Raw genomic sequence first — 12,210 nt, forward strand, 5'->3', positions numbered from 1 at the left:
GACTTATTAGAGCAGCCTGATAATAAGGAGTTGCAGTAATCTAGTCTGGAAGTAACAAACGCGTGAACCAGCTTTTCTGCATCTTTTTGAGACAAGATGTGCCTGATTTTTGAAATGTTACATAGATGAAAAAATGCAATCCTTGAGATTTGCTTAACGTGGGAGTTAAAGGACAAGTCTCGGTCAAAGATAACGCCGAGATTCTTTACAGTGGTGTTGGATGCCAGGGAAATGCCATCTACAGAAACCACATCACCAGATAATTGATCTCTGAGGTGTTCAGGGCCCAGTAACATCAGTCAAAGTCAAAGAACTGGCTCATCTGTCTCTAATGATTTTCTGTTTTTTTAGGAATAGTCTACATGCAGCTTAATTAAATACTGTCCCATATTTTACTTTCAGAGTAAGTGATCCTGTGTCCAGTTCTTGCTGGGCGGTTTCAGGTTGATCACAACATTCACAGAAGCCTGAGCTCCAAAACTTCCACAAATGGCTGGGAGGAGTTGTTATTTATTTATTTCTGCTCTATGTGTAATGATAATAATTGTTAGTTACTCATTGTGATGCGTCACTTGGTATTTGGCTGTCAGGATCTGTAGTGGATCTGTAGTGTTGTGTCGTGTTTCCTGTTTTATTTTGAAGTCCTTGTCTCTTGTGTCCTCTGTTTCTCTGCACTTCCTGTCACTGTGATTGTCTGCCCTGTCCCTGATTGTTTCCTCCTGTCTCCAATCACCTGCACCAGCCCTCTGTATTTAAGTCCTGTTCGTGTCATTCCCCTTTGTCGGTTTGTCTTGTGTTGATCGCTGAAGATCTTGTGTGTGAGCTTGTTTTTTTCTGCGTTGAAGCCTGTTGTGCAATAAAGTTGCCTTTCCCTCGTTGACGGCCTTTGGGTCCAGTTACCTGCAGCTGCACATAAAATTGGCAAACGATTGAAATGAGGAAGGAACTTGAACAAAGCATGTGGTGATTCAAAATGGAAATGAAGGTGCTTTTACTGAACTAAAATTCTACTTCTGTCCAGGAGGACAATGACTCGAGGGCAATTAACTCAACATCAACTTTCTATTCTGACGCTCTATTAGCTATGTCAATGAAAACTAAAGCCATAAACCAACAGGAATTAGTCAGTTATCTTGGAAATGTTTGCAAATGGGAGTGCCTGTTTACCTTCAAAGCTAAAACATGCATAAACAAGCTTGATCACTGTAATTCTCAAGGGAAACTGGACATAATACTTGTTAGCATTTCTGGAAAGAGACATTACGGTGGAGTTCTTGAAATGTTTTAGTTTGTCACTTTGAGCACCATCAGCCAAGTCCCATTTTATTTGAGATAAGACAGATAGGTCCACTGCTAATACCTTCAACACTATAAGCAACTCAACATATGTCAGCCTAAATGAATCAATTCCTCCAAGTCATATTTGTTAAGTGAATAATTCCAGTGACAACTGTAGATGTTTAAAGCTTTACTTCAAGCCAACAATAACAACGGTTACGTTACATAAGTTTGTTACACCCAGACCTTCTGGGTAGCTCTGTGTTCACTGTCTGCTCCGTTGTGTTGTCTGTCACTCACCTTGTCTCTCGTTCCAGACTCCTCCCTCCTCGTGTGCCGCCCTCCTGTGTGATTGCAAGTCCCGCCCTCATTGTTTCCACCTGTGTCTCGTTCCCCTGTGTATTTAGTCTGTGTCAACTCCCTGTCCTGTGTCGGTTTGTCTTTTGATGTTGTTGAGTGTCGTCACAAGTAAAGCTTGCGCTTTTGAAACTGCCTCGCCTTGTGTCTGCTTATTGGGTCCTGCCTCCGTGGTACCAGTTCCTGATAACGTTCCTCTAGAACCAGACTTAACTTGAGCATGCACACTAAACTGAATACTTCACAAACTCCCCTTTGTCTTTAAAGAAAAACATAGTCACATAGTTTTTTCTAAAACCTTAAACAGATAAACATAGGTTTTGTGGTGGAAGATTTCTATGTTTGATAAGGAGGAGAGTTGTGGTTCAAATATTCAATTGTAACAAACAGAGTCTTCAAAGTAATCAAAGTTGTCTTTCCGTTTATTCAAGCTTGCAAGCTGGGAAAAGGGTTCAATAGCCACGTATCTCAGTGAGCTGCCGAAATCTCTTGATTCATACATTGTATTACATCGTGATTTATACAAGCATATGCACCCCCCTCCAGGGCCCACTATGACGACAAACGAAGAAAGAATGTGAATGTCCTGGATAAGAATATAGAAGAACAAAGAACAGAGTGTGTTAATTTAAATAAGACATACGGCCATCTGTCCTTCTCCCCATCCTCCCTGTTGCTCTGCCCTTGAACCAGTCCACAAAGTAACACATATTTTTACCGTCATATAGCAACTTTAATGAATAGAGTTTGAAGGTAGGCTTTTTGTGATTAGGTTGTTTAGCCTTGAAGTTGCCAGCCACCTTCGCTGAGAGCCCTCAGCAGAACGAGTGCAGATGTCCCCTTCTTAGTCAAGCAGTCAGCAAGCTGTTGCTCGGATCTGCATGATCTGCTGGATGGTCCCAGAGTGGACGAGCTCCTTGATGCTGCTGATTTCGAGGAGGAGTCTCTTTTCAGTCACGCTTTTAGGGGACTTCACCGCATCAAGAAGAGAGTAATTGTCCATTACAGACGATGGGCAAATTGTTCCGTGTGCAATCACCTGTGGTCAGTTCGGAGTAGAGTGTAGCCAAAAAGACTGCACTGTCAATACCATCTGCAAGTGCCAAAGTCTCTCCTGCTAAGGTGCTTCGGACAACTCTCCTGATCCTCTTTGAACGCCAGCATATAGGTGAAAACCGTCCATTCTCTCCCATAAGCATGACCAGGTGTCCGCTTTGAGTGCCACCGTCTGGAAGGTTTCCCATCGAGGAATCACTAAACAATACTAGTTTCAACAAGCTCTCTTTTCCCAAGTGCTGAAACCTCAAGGTCACCTCTTCTGATTTCAGTTTTCTGACAAGTTTGTTTGCACACTGTAGAGTCTGAACAGTAGCATGCTTTGTACTTGATGATAGGATGGATATGTCGCACATTATGTCGGGTCTACTCTGCCTTGCTACCTACAATATTTGGCCAATCTTTGACTTTAACATGTCAGTTTCAGTATCTGTTAGAGGAGCCTCTCGCTGTGTGGCTCTGTTGGGATCCACAGGAATGGGTTGTAGATTCTTGATGTAAATCCTTTGTTGCACTTGTATCTCATCCTCCAAAGAGTGAACCTCCATTCCAATGTAGCGGAAGCTGTTGTGCTCTTCACATCCAACTTGAAAAGCAACTTTCAAGTGAGGGATGACTGTTGTGGAGAATGTTTCTGAACCACCCCAGATGAAGTCATCCACGTGACAAGCAAGGAGTCCCATCACATTGCAGGAGTCATCCAGCCAGTAGAACATTGCTGGATCAACTTGTGACACAGTAGCTCCCAGTTGCTGCATGGTGTATTTCACTCTGTTGTACCAATACAGAGAAGCATCTGTTAAGCCATAAACACACTTTTTTAACTTCCTTTGGTCTGAGCATCTTGGGGGGGACGAATATAGACATTTCGGGTTAACTCTTTGCCTTGTAAAAAGGCTGCTCTAATGTCCATAGAGTTAAGCTGCCATTTCTTTTGACATATCGCTGCCATAATCATTTTTAGAGACTCTGAGGCACATGTGGGCAAGTCTTTTGGGAGCTCCTGGATGTTCATTTCTTCAAAGCCTCTTGCAACTGTTGAGTTGTAGTGGATTTTATATATACTTGCACATATAAATAAGAGAAGTTTATGTTTTAAATTGATACATAAAGAAAGATGTGATGAATGATGATTGATTTGGGATATTATGAGGAATATTCTGGAGGAATGTATTATGAAACATAAGAGAGGATCACTGTTTTATTATTCTGTTTGTTAATGACAAATGTAATGATTAACTGTATGATGCATGAGAATGAATGTTTTATTGTTTAGACAATAGTTAAAATGGATGCCGATTGAAACCTGATATGTTGCTTTTATTCTGAAGGCAGGATAGTAGGTTTTATTCTGATGGGGAACTTCCGGTCCCTGACCGGATGTGTGCACTTTGACCCCGCCTGTTTACTAATTAGCTTAGCGAACAGAACGGCGGCATCCTTTGAACTGACCAATAGAACTAACCCTTAGGTATGCATTAATTTGCATGACCATACTAACGACCAAGCATTTGTGCTGGGGAACATGGTTCTACTGGACTGGAGAGCTCGAGACAGCCCCGGGCTGGCGCTCCCTGGGAGTAGCAGTCCGCCTGTGGAGAGTTATTCCTTTCTGGCCCCACGATCGTGAACGCTATATGAGTATTATCTTTGCCATTAAATATTGTTAAACTTTAACTCATTGAATCCTGAATTTCTTGTGGCCACGGGACCCAAAGCTTTGAACAAATCTTACTCAACTAATCTAGCTTTCGGTGCAACACCATCAGGTGTCTCCTTGAGTGTGCACACCCACCACGCATTTCTGGCCTTCATCTTTCACCTCTTCAAACACATCATTCTTTTTCCAGAGTTCATTGTGTTTGGCAGGCATGAAGGCATCATCATTCAGAATAAGTATGTCTTCTTCAGGATGGCTAGCACCTAATTCAACATGCTCAGGTGGGACCACTTGAAGATTGTGTACTTGTCCTAAATCAACAGAACTGGTAGTGCCAATAATTTCCTCAGGCTCAATGTACTCCAAATTATACCAGTATTTGTTTGTTCCAGTGGCTTTTCCTGGCCTGCTGAGGATTTTTCCAGTGTGCTTGGCCACTCCCACTATCTGTGTATGTGACTACCTGTCCAGTTTTTCAGACTTAGGTCTTTACAGGTTGTGGTTGAGTTGTTCTGTGATGCGTCAGATTGAACATGACTACCTCCTTCTGGCTGTCTTGGTGTGTGAGAGGGTTCGCTGTTATCCTCACCATTTGTAGGTATCTCCTCCTCACTTTCGTTTTCAGTGTCATAGTTATTCTCATAAAAGCCGGGTTCTGTTAATATGGTATTAAAGTCAGGTTTTGGTAATGTGGTGGGATGTTCAGTCACTTCCAGCTGAATGTCCCTTTCTCCCAGCACTGCTTGTGGGTCATCTACTTTTCGAAGCCTGGAGTGATGTACGCGAACGTAAGTGCCTCCATGCCCTTACAAATATCACCACACCATCTTCGCCGATGACCACACCTGGACCTTTCCATTCTGTACAATCCATCCGTTTGAAGTATTTCGATTGGTTTCGTATCGGTCATCAATGGGCCGTAGTTGTTTACGAAGGGCTCTGAATCCGCTCTTCTTGCAGTATGTAATGTTGTGATGTGCTGGGCTAACTAAGTACTCATATTAGTACCTTCCAGAGCTGGCGGCTTATTAGTGAGAACTGAAGGCAGATTTGGGTTCTGTCCAAATACCAGCTGGTAGGGACTGTTGTGCATAGAGTTCTTTGCCATCAGGGCCCAGTCGAGGGCCATCCTCCAGTCACATCCATTGTCCCTCTTCACTTTCATCAGGATTTCAGTGAGGGTTTGATTATGTATTTCCAAAAGCCCATTGCTCCATGGTCTGTATGCTGCAGTTGTTTTTACTTCAATGTTGAAGCTTTCAGCCATGTCCCTCATATTTTCGTTGTTGAATTCTCCCCCATTGTCACTGAACAGTCTGCTTGGAGGACCATGAACACTTATACAGCAATGTATAAAGTGCTTTACAATCTCCCTGGATTTCTTGGTGGTGACGATGCTCACTGCACTGAAACGTGTAAAGTGGTCAATTGCATGCAGATACCACACTCCCGGCTCTAGCTCATGCAAATCCACAGCTACAGTTTCGTTGTAGGTTGAGGCAAATCCACTGCTTTGGCCTGCTATATCTAATGCATGTCTGTTTTTTACAATGTCCTTAAGGATTGTGGTGCATTCAGCATCAGCATTACCTGAGCAGGCCAGTAGTTTCTTCAGTCAACAGAGGCATGTCCAAATTGCTTGCGTAGTTTGAACAGAACTTTCAGTTTTTCTTTTGTTGTCAAGTTTTCTGTCACGGTGAGAATGTCATCGTCATTCTGGAGCTCATTTTCTTCTGGGTTACTCTCATCTCTAATGTTCACACAATAGTATCCTGAAGATGTTAGTTCAAGTTTCACTGGTTGTTTAAACATTGTGGGTTTGTCATTTTCAATGTCTAAAACGGCACCTGCTCTTTTCAGTGAAGTTTTGCTTAAAAGCAATGGGATATCTACTGGAACTACTTCTGTTTCAATTTGACATCTAGTCTGTCCTATCATGACTGGGATTTTTACTTTCTTTGTAGAATGAGAACTTCCCATCACCAAACTTGAATGCTCTTACACTCTTTGTGACCCCCATTTTCAATAACTCGCGTTGCGTTAGTCCACCATGAATATTTCTGTCAGCCAACGATTTTTTGATAATAAAGTAATGTTGCATTCTTCAACATCTGTCACCTCCTCATCTTCTGTCAATTTTGCATGTTAATTTTTGTGAGGACAATCCTTTGCCCAGTGATATGTGCTTTGGCAGACTGCACATCTTGTCCTTCTTCCATATCTGTCGAGTGGATTTGTCCCTTGAACAGCTGTATGATTTTGTGGGCTTGACCTGACATTACTTTCACGCTTGCCTGTAAACTGTGTGTAGTAGGCTGAGTTGCCAGCACCCACACTCACATGGAGGTCATTAGCTCCCTCTTGTGGAGAATTATCACCAAAGATTCTCTTCAAGCCTGACTTCATGTTAACAAACGAAAGCTCTGGGCAAGTGCCAATTGTTTGTCTTTAACACTAAGTCCTGCAGTGTCTAGTAGCTTTGAAAGCTAACACAGCATCTGGAAGCTCCATCTTGAACTTACGTAGTCGGTTGTACCGGCTCTCAAACTCGATAATGTAGTCGACCTTAGAAACGCCATTTTGTCTTGCGATCCGGTCAAACTCTGTGTACAGAGTAAAAAAACAGAGTCCAATTTCGTGAGAAGTATAAGCATTCCTCCATCGACGTTTAAATCTGCTGCGGCGATTTCTAGCGCACTATCCCTCGCTCTTCCCATCAGCGATAAAGCAACCGCCAAGGCCTGCTTCTTCTTCTCCAGGTCCGTCACCGGTCTCCAAACTTCAACCTCATTTTTCTAGCTCTCGTAAGACTTCTTCTCGTCAAACTGCGGCGGAGTTTTATAATTTCCAGCCGCCATCCTCTGCTACCATGTTAAGTGAATAAATTCCAGTGACAACGGTAGATGTTTAAAGCTTTACTTCAAGCCAACAATAACAACGGTTACGTTACGCACGTTCCTCTAGAACCAGACTGAACTTGTGCATGCGCACTAAACTGAATACTTCACAGTATTGCGGGGCTACTTGTGGTTCCTAGAGTCTTAAAAAGTAGAATGGGAGCCAGAGCCTTCAGTTATCAAGCTCCTATTTTATGGAACCAGCTTCCACTTTCAGTCCGGGAGGCAGACACAGTCACCTCATTTAAGAGTAGACTTAAGACTTTCCTCTTTAATAGTGCTTATAGTTAGGACTGAATCAGGTTTGCCCTGGTCCAGCCCCTATTTATGCTGCTATAGGCTTATAGGCTGCTGGGGGATGTTTTAGGATACACTGAGCTCGTCTCTCTTCTCTTTCTCCTTATGCACGAATTCACGTCTCTTCATTGCACATTACTAACTCTACTTCTTCCCCAGAGTCTTTGTGCCCTCTCACCTCACAGGGTCCATTGGACTTGGCTGTGTCTGGAGCCGGTCCTGGCTTCTGGGCCCTGCCCCCTGACTCCTTGCCCCTGTTTCCTTGCCTTGGCAAGTTGGCTTGGCCTCCTGCCTCATGGACCCGGCCTCCTTTCACCGTGGCCCTGCCTCCTGCCATGGCCCTGCTGATGCCCCTCCTCTCCACCTCCTTCTTTTTACATGGATTGTGGACATCTGGATCGTGATCCATGCCTACTACTCATTATTCATAATGTCTGTCATATTCATTATCTCTGTAACGCGGTTCATCTGTACACATGACATCCATTGCTTCTGTCCATCTGGGGAAAAGGATCCTCCTCTGTTGCTCTCCTGAAGGTTTCTTCCCTTTTTGCTCCGTGAAAGTTTTTTTTCTGTTTTTCCTGATCCGATGTGAGGTCCTGGGACAGGGATGTCATATGTGTACAGATTGTAAAGCCCTCTGAGGATAATTTGTAATTTGTGATTCTGGACTATACAACATAAACTGAATTGAATTAAACTCGCACCAAAACTATATACATTGGTAAACAGCACTCCAGGTAAGTGAACAGTCCAAGTTGCAACATATGGTGGCGCTTATGGGCCACGGTAAGACATTTAATATGATCTGTAATGTTATTATGCATATGTGCCTATTTTGTGGCTTTTTACTCCTGTATCAGCATGACATAATGTAGACAAACAGCTATAAACAAAGACAAATATGGTTTCTATTGTGATCCTGCCTTATATTAACAATATTTATTGATTCATTTCATGCTTTTGTCTTGTCCTGCTAGTCATCCCAGCACCAGTAACTATGTAGGGATCAGTTGTGCAGGTTTTGTCCCCTGAGAACTGTGTCATTGACATTTTAGACACTGGAAGGACTATCAGAGACTTCATAGACGATAAAATCAAAGAGCTTCCTTCAGCGGTGAGACATCATGTCACTTTAGTTTTCCTCACTATGAATCTCTGTGTAATTGTGTCCATGTATCGTGTGATAGTTGAGGTCGCTTGTGTGCCTTTGTCAAAAGAAAACAAGTTAACTTTGCTCTATTAGTTCAGGACGATGAAGAGCCATTCTATGTGGCGAATCTGGATAGTATTTTTGAAAGGCAACTCAGGTGGCGTACTAACTTACCTCGAGTCAAGCCTTTCTATGCAGTGAAGTGCAACAATGATGCAGCAGTGTTGAGGATGAGTGCTCTGGACTCAGGGTTCAACTGTGCTAGCAAGGTCCCATGAAGTATTTCAAAGAGAATCCAGCTCTGCCTTGTCTTCATTGTGGAGAAGCAGTTTCCTGATTTGAAACCCGCTTTGGTTGAACACAGGTGGAGATCCAGCTGGTGCTGTACCTGACAAAATCATTTACGCACACACAACCAAACCACTGTCGCACATCAAATATGCCTGTACTCATGGAGTCGATACGATAACTTTTGATAACAAGGATGAACTCTTGAAAATATCTCGTTGCCACGCCAAAGCCAAGTGAGTGAACAACTATTAATATTTGTTGCTTCTATGTTTAGTGTAGATTATGGTTATCTTACCGATTAATACTTTTATATAAATGTTTCCAGATTGGTACTCCGCATTGCAGTGGATGACTCTGCATCCAAGATAAAACTGAGTTTAAAGTTTGCCGCCAGACTGGAGTCAGTTGCTAAGCTGCTGGGACGTGCTGGAGATCTGGGCTTGGAGGTCATTGGGGTCAGCTTTCATGTAGGCAGTGGGTGCACTCATAGTTTGGCGTTCAAGCAGGCCATCGCAGATGCCCGACGTGTCTTTGACATTGGGCTAAGTCATTGTCATAGCAATAGAACGTTGTAAAGCTACAGTAACATGTACATGGAGGCATTGATCAAGTTTGTTCCAATGCTTTGGAATTGGGATGCAAACCATCTCAACAAACCAGTGTTGGAGTATGAGTGTGATTATCAATACAAGGGACGGCACTGCTTCAGTGGAGCTGCTCATGGGCCATCAGATCAAACAGCTGTTGGACTGGACAGCTTGTGTAAATGTTTGTGATTGGTGTGGAGTGTCTGCATTGTATTCCCTTAGGCCGGCACGGATATTTAAAAGGTAACCAAACCTTTTAGAAAAATACTATTAAATTGATAAATGTAGATATAATATGAACGTTTTTTATAGGGGGGGGAAAGCAGAATTCAATACAAACTGAAAAATCACGTTTTTGTTAATTGACTTTGTGGTACCACTTTATAATACGGCCCTCTTAATAAATGGTTCATAAGTGGGTGGATGTGACTCAGAGTTGGAGCGGGTCGTCTTCTAATCAGAGGATCCGGGGTTTCGATCCCAGACTCCTCCAGTTCGTGTCGATGATTCACAACCTTCCTTAATTTTTTCTCCAAGTCTTTGCATTGACTCCTCTCTTCTCATAGTAAGCATCTTTTTTTCCAGGGTAATTGACTCGGTCGGATTGTTTTCGGAAGCTTGAACCCTGGAACTGATGTGTTTCACTGCATTTCTTAATTCAGCCATCTGTTTCAGCCAGCATTTTCCAGCTCATTCTGGAGGATCCTGAGGCCTCCAGCGTGTTCTGGGTTTCCTCTCAGTCGGGCGTGCCTCCAATGAGGCGCCCAGGAGGCATCCTGATTAGACTCCTTTTGACACGTAGGAGTAACTCCTGATGTCCGAGCTCCTTACCCTATCTCTAAGGCTGAGCCCTTCGGAGGAAACTCATTTTGGCCGCTTGTATCCGAAACTTATAAAACCTTTATAAATGGTGCCTTATTAGACAGTGGTACTGATATGTTTTTCAGAATTTGTTGGGCCTCCAGATGAGTCTTTTGGATATTGGCGGAGTGTTCTCTGGGATAGAGATCTGTCAAGTCGAATTTGAAGAGGTAAAAGAAAGAAAATATTCAGCGTAAAGTGTTAATTATGTCAACTATTTTGTCAATACGTGTCAGTTTTGCCTCCAATTTCATGGCTCGTACTTCATAGAAACACATGCAGAAACCTTACCTGTAATGCCAGTGATAATGGTTACTGTAGGTCACATGTCTGGAATATAAATAGAGGTGTAATACCTGTGAAATATGCTATTAACCCAACGTGATCTTCTTACCTTTCAGAAGTCATTAACAGCGCACTGGACGAATTATTCCCACCTGACAGTTCAATTCAATTCAGTTTATTTTGTATAGCCCAATATCACAAATTACAAATTTTCCTCAGAGGGCTTTACAATCTGTACACATACGACATCCCTGTCCTAGGACCTCACATCAAATCAGGAAAAACTCCCCAAAAATAACCTTTGACAGGGAAAAAAGGGAAGAAACCTTCAGGAGAGCAACAGAGGAGGATCCCTCTCCCCGGATGGACAGATGCAATAGATGTCATGTGTACAGAATGAACAGCATTTACAAAGTTACATAAACACATTACATGAATATGACAATGTATGAATGGACCTCCAATCCATGAAACAGAAGGAGGTAGAGAGGAGGGGGGGCGGGGTGGAACTCCGGGGAGGAAGCAGAGTTAATAAGGTGCAATGGAGAGATGTAAATTCATCCATAAGGAGAGAGAGAAGAGGAGATAGGTGCTCAGTGTATCCTAAAACATCCCCCAGCAGCCTATAAGCCTATAGCAGCATATCTAGGGGCTCGACAAGGGCAAACCTGATTCAGCCCTAACTATAAGCACTATTAAACAGGAAATTCTACTCTTAAATGAGGTGGTATTGAATCAAATGCAGAAGGAATCGCTTCTTTAAATTTAGCTACAGCACTGTCAGTTAGACATCTGGTGTAGAAACTTTTGACTAACGGTGTATACTCCGGGAGTATAAACTCAAAAGTTATGAGGTAATGGTCTGACAGAAGAGGGTTCTGTGGGAAGACCTCCAAATGCTCAATGTCAATGCCATATGCAAGAACAAGATCGAGGGTGTGGTCAAAGCAGTGAGTGGGTTTCTGTACTCTCTGACAGAAGCCAATCGAGTCCAACAATGAGATAAATGCAGTACTAAGGAAATCATTATCAATATCCACATGAATATTAAATTCTCCTACAATAATAACCTTATCAGTTTTAAGGACTAAACTTGATAAAAACTCTGAAAATTCAGATATAAATTCTGAATATGGACCTGGAGGCCGGTACAGTATAACAAATAGGATTGGCTGTAATGTTTTACAGGTTGGATGTGAAAGACTAAGAACAAGGCTTTCAAATGAGTTGTAGTTTAGTTTAGGTTTAGGATTCATTAATAGGCTTGAGTCAAAGATGGCTGCTACTCCACCTCCTCGGCCGGTGCCTCGAGAAATGTGAGTATTAATATGACTTTGAGGAGTTGATTAATTTAGGCTGACATATTCTTCATGGCTCAGCCAGGTTACAGTAAGACATAATAAATCAATGTGATTGTCTGATATTAAATAATTTACTAATACAGCTTTAGATGACAGAGATCTAATATTTAGGAGTCCACATTTAATT

The 12,210-nt window shown here is 42.5% G+C and overlaps 1 pseudogene; it reads left to right on the plus strand.

The window, feature by feature from the left end:
- The first annotated feature begins 5,049 nt into the window (after nucleotides 1–5,049).
- LOC117734775 overlaps nucleotides 5,050–12,210 on the plus strand; it is a 7,714-nt pseudogene continuing 553 nt past the window's right edge.

The sequence above is a fragment of the Cyclopterus lumpus genome, chromosome 8 (assembly GCF_009769545.1).
Source record: "Cyclopterus lumpus isolate fCycLum1 chromosome 8, fCycLum1.pri, whole genome shotgun sequence".
Classification (NCBI taxonomy): Eukaryota; Metazoa; Chordata; class Actinopteri; order Perciformes; family Cyclopteridae; genus Cyclopterus; species Cyclopterus lumpus.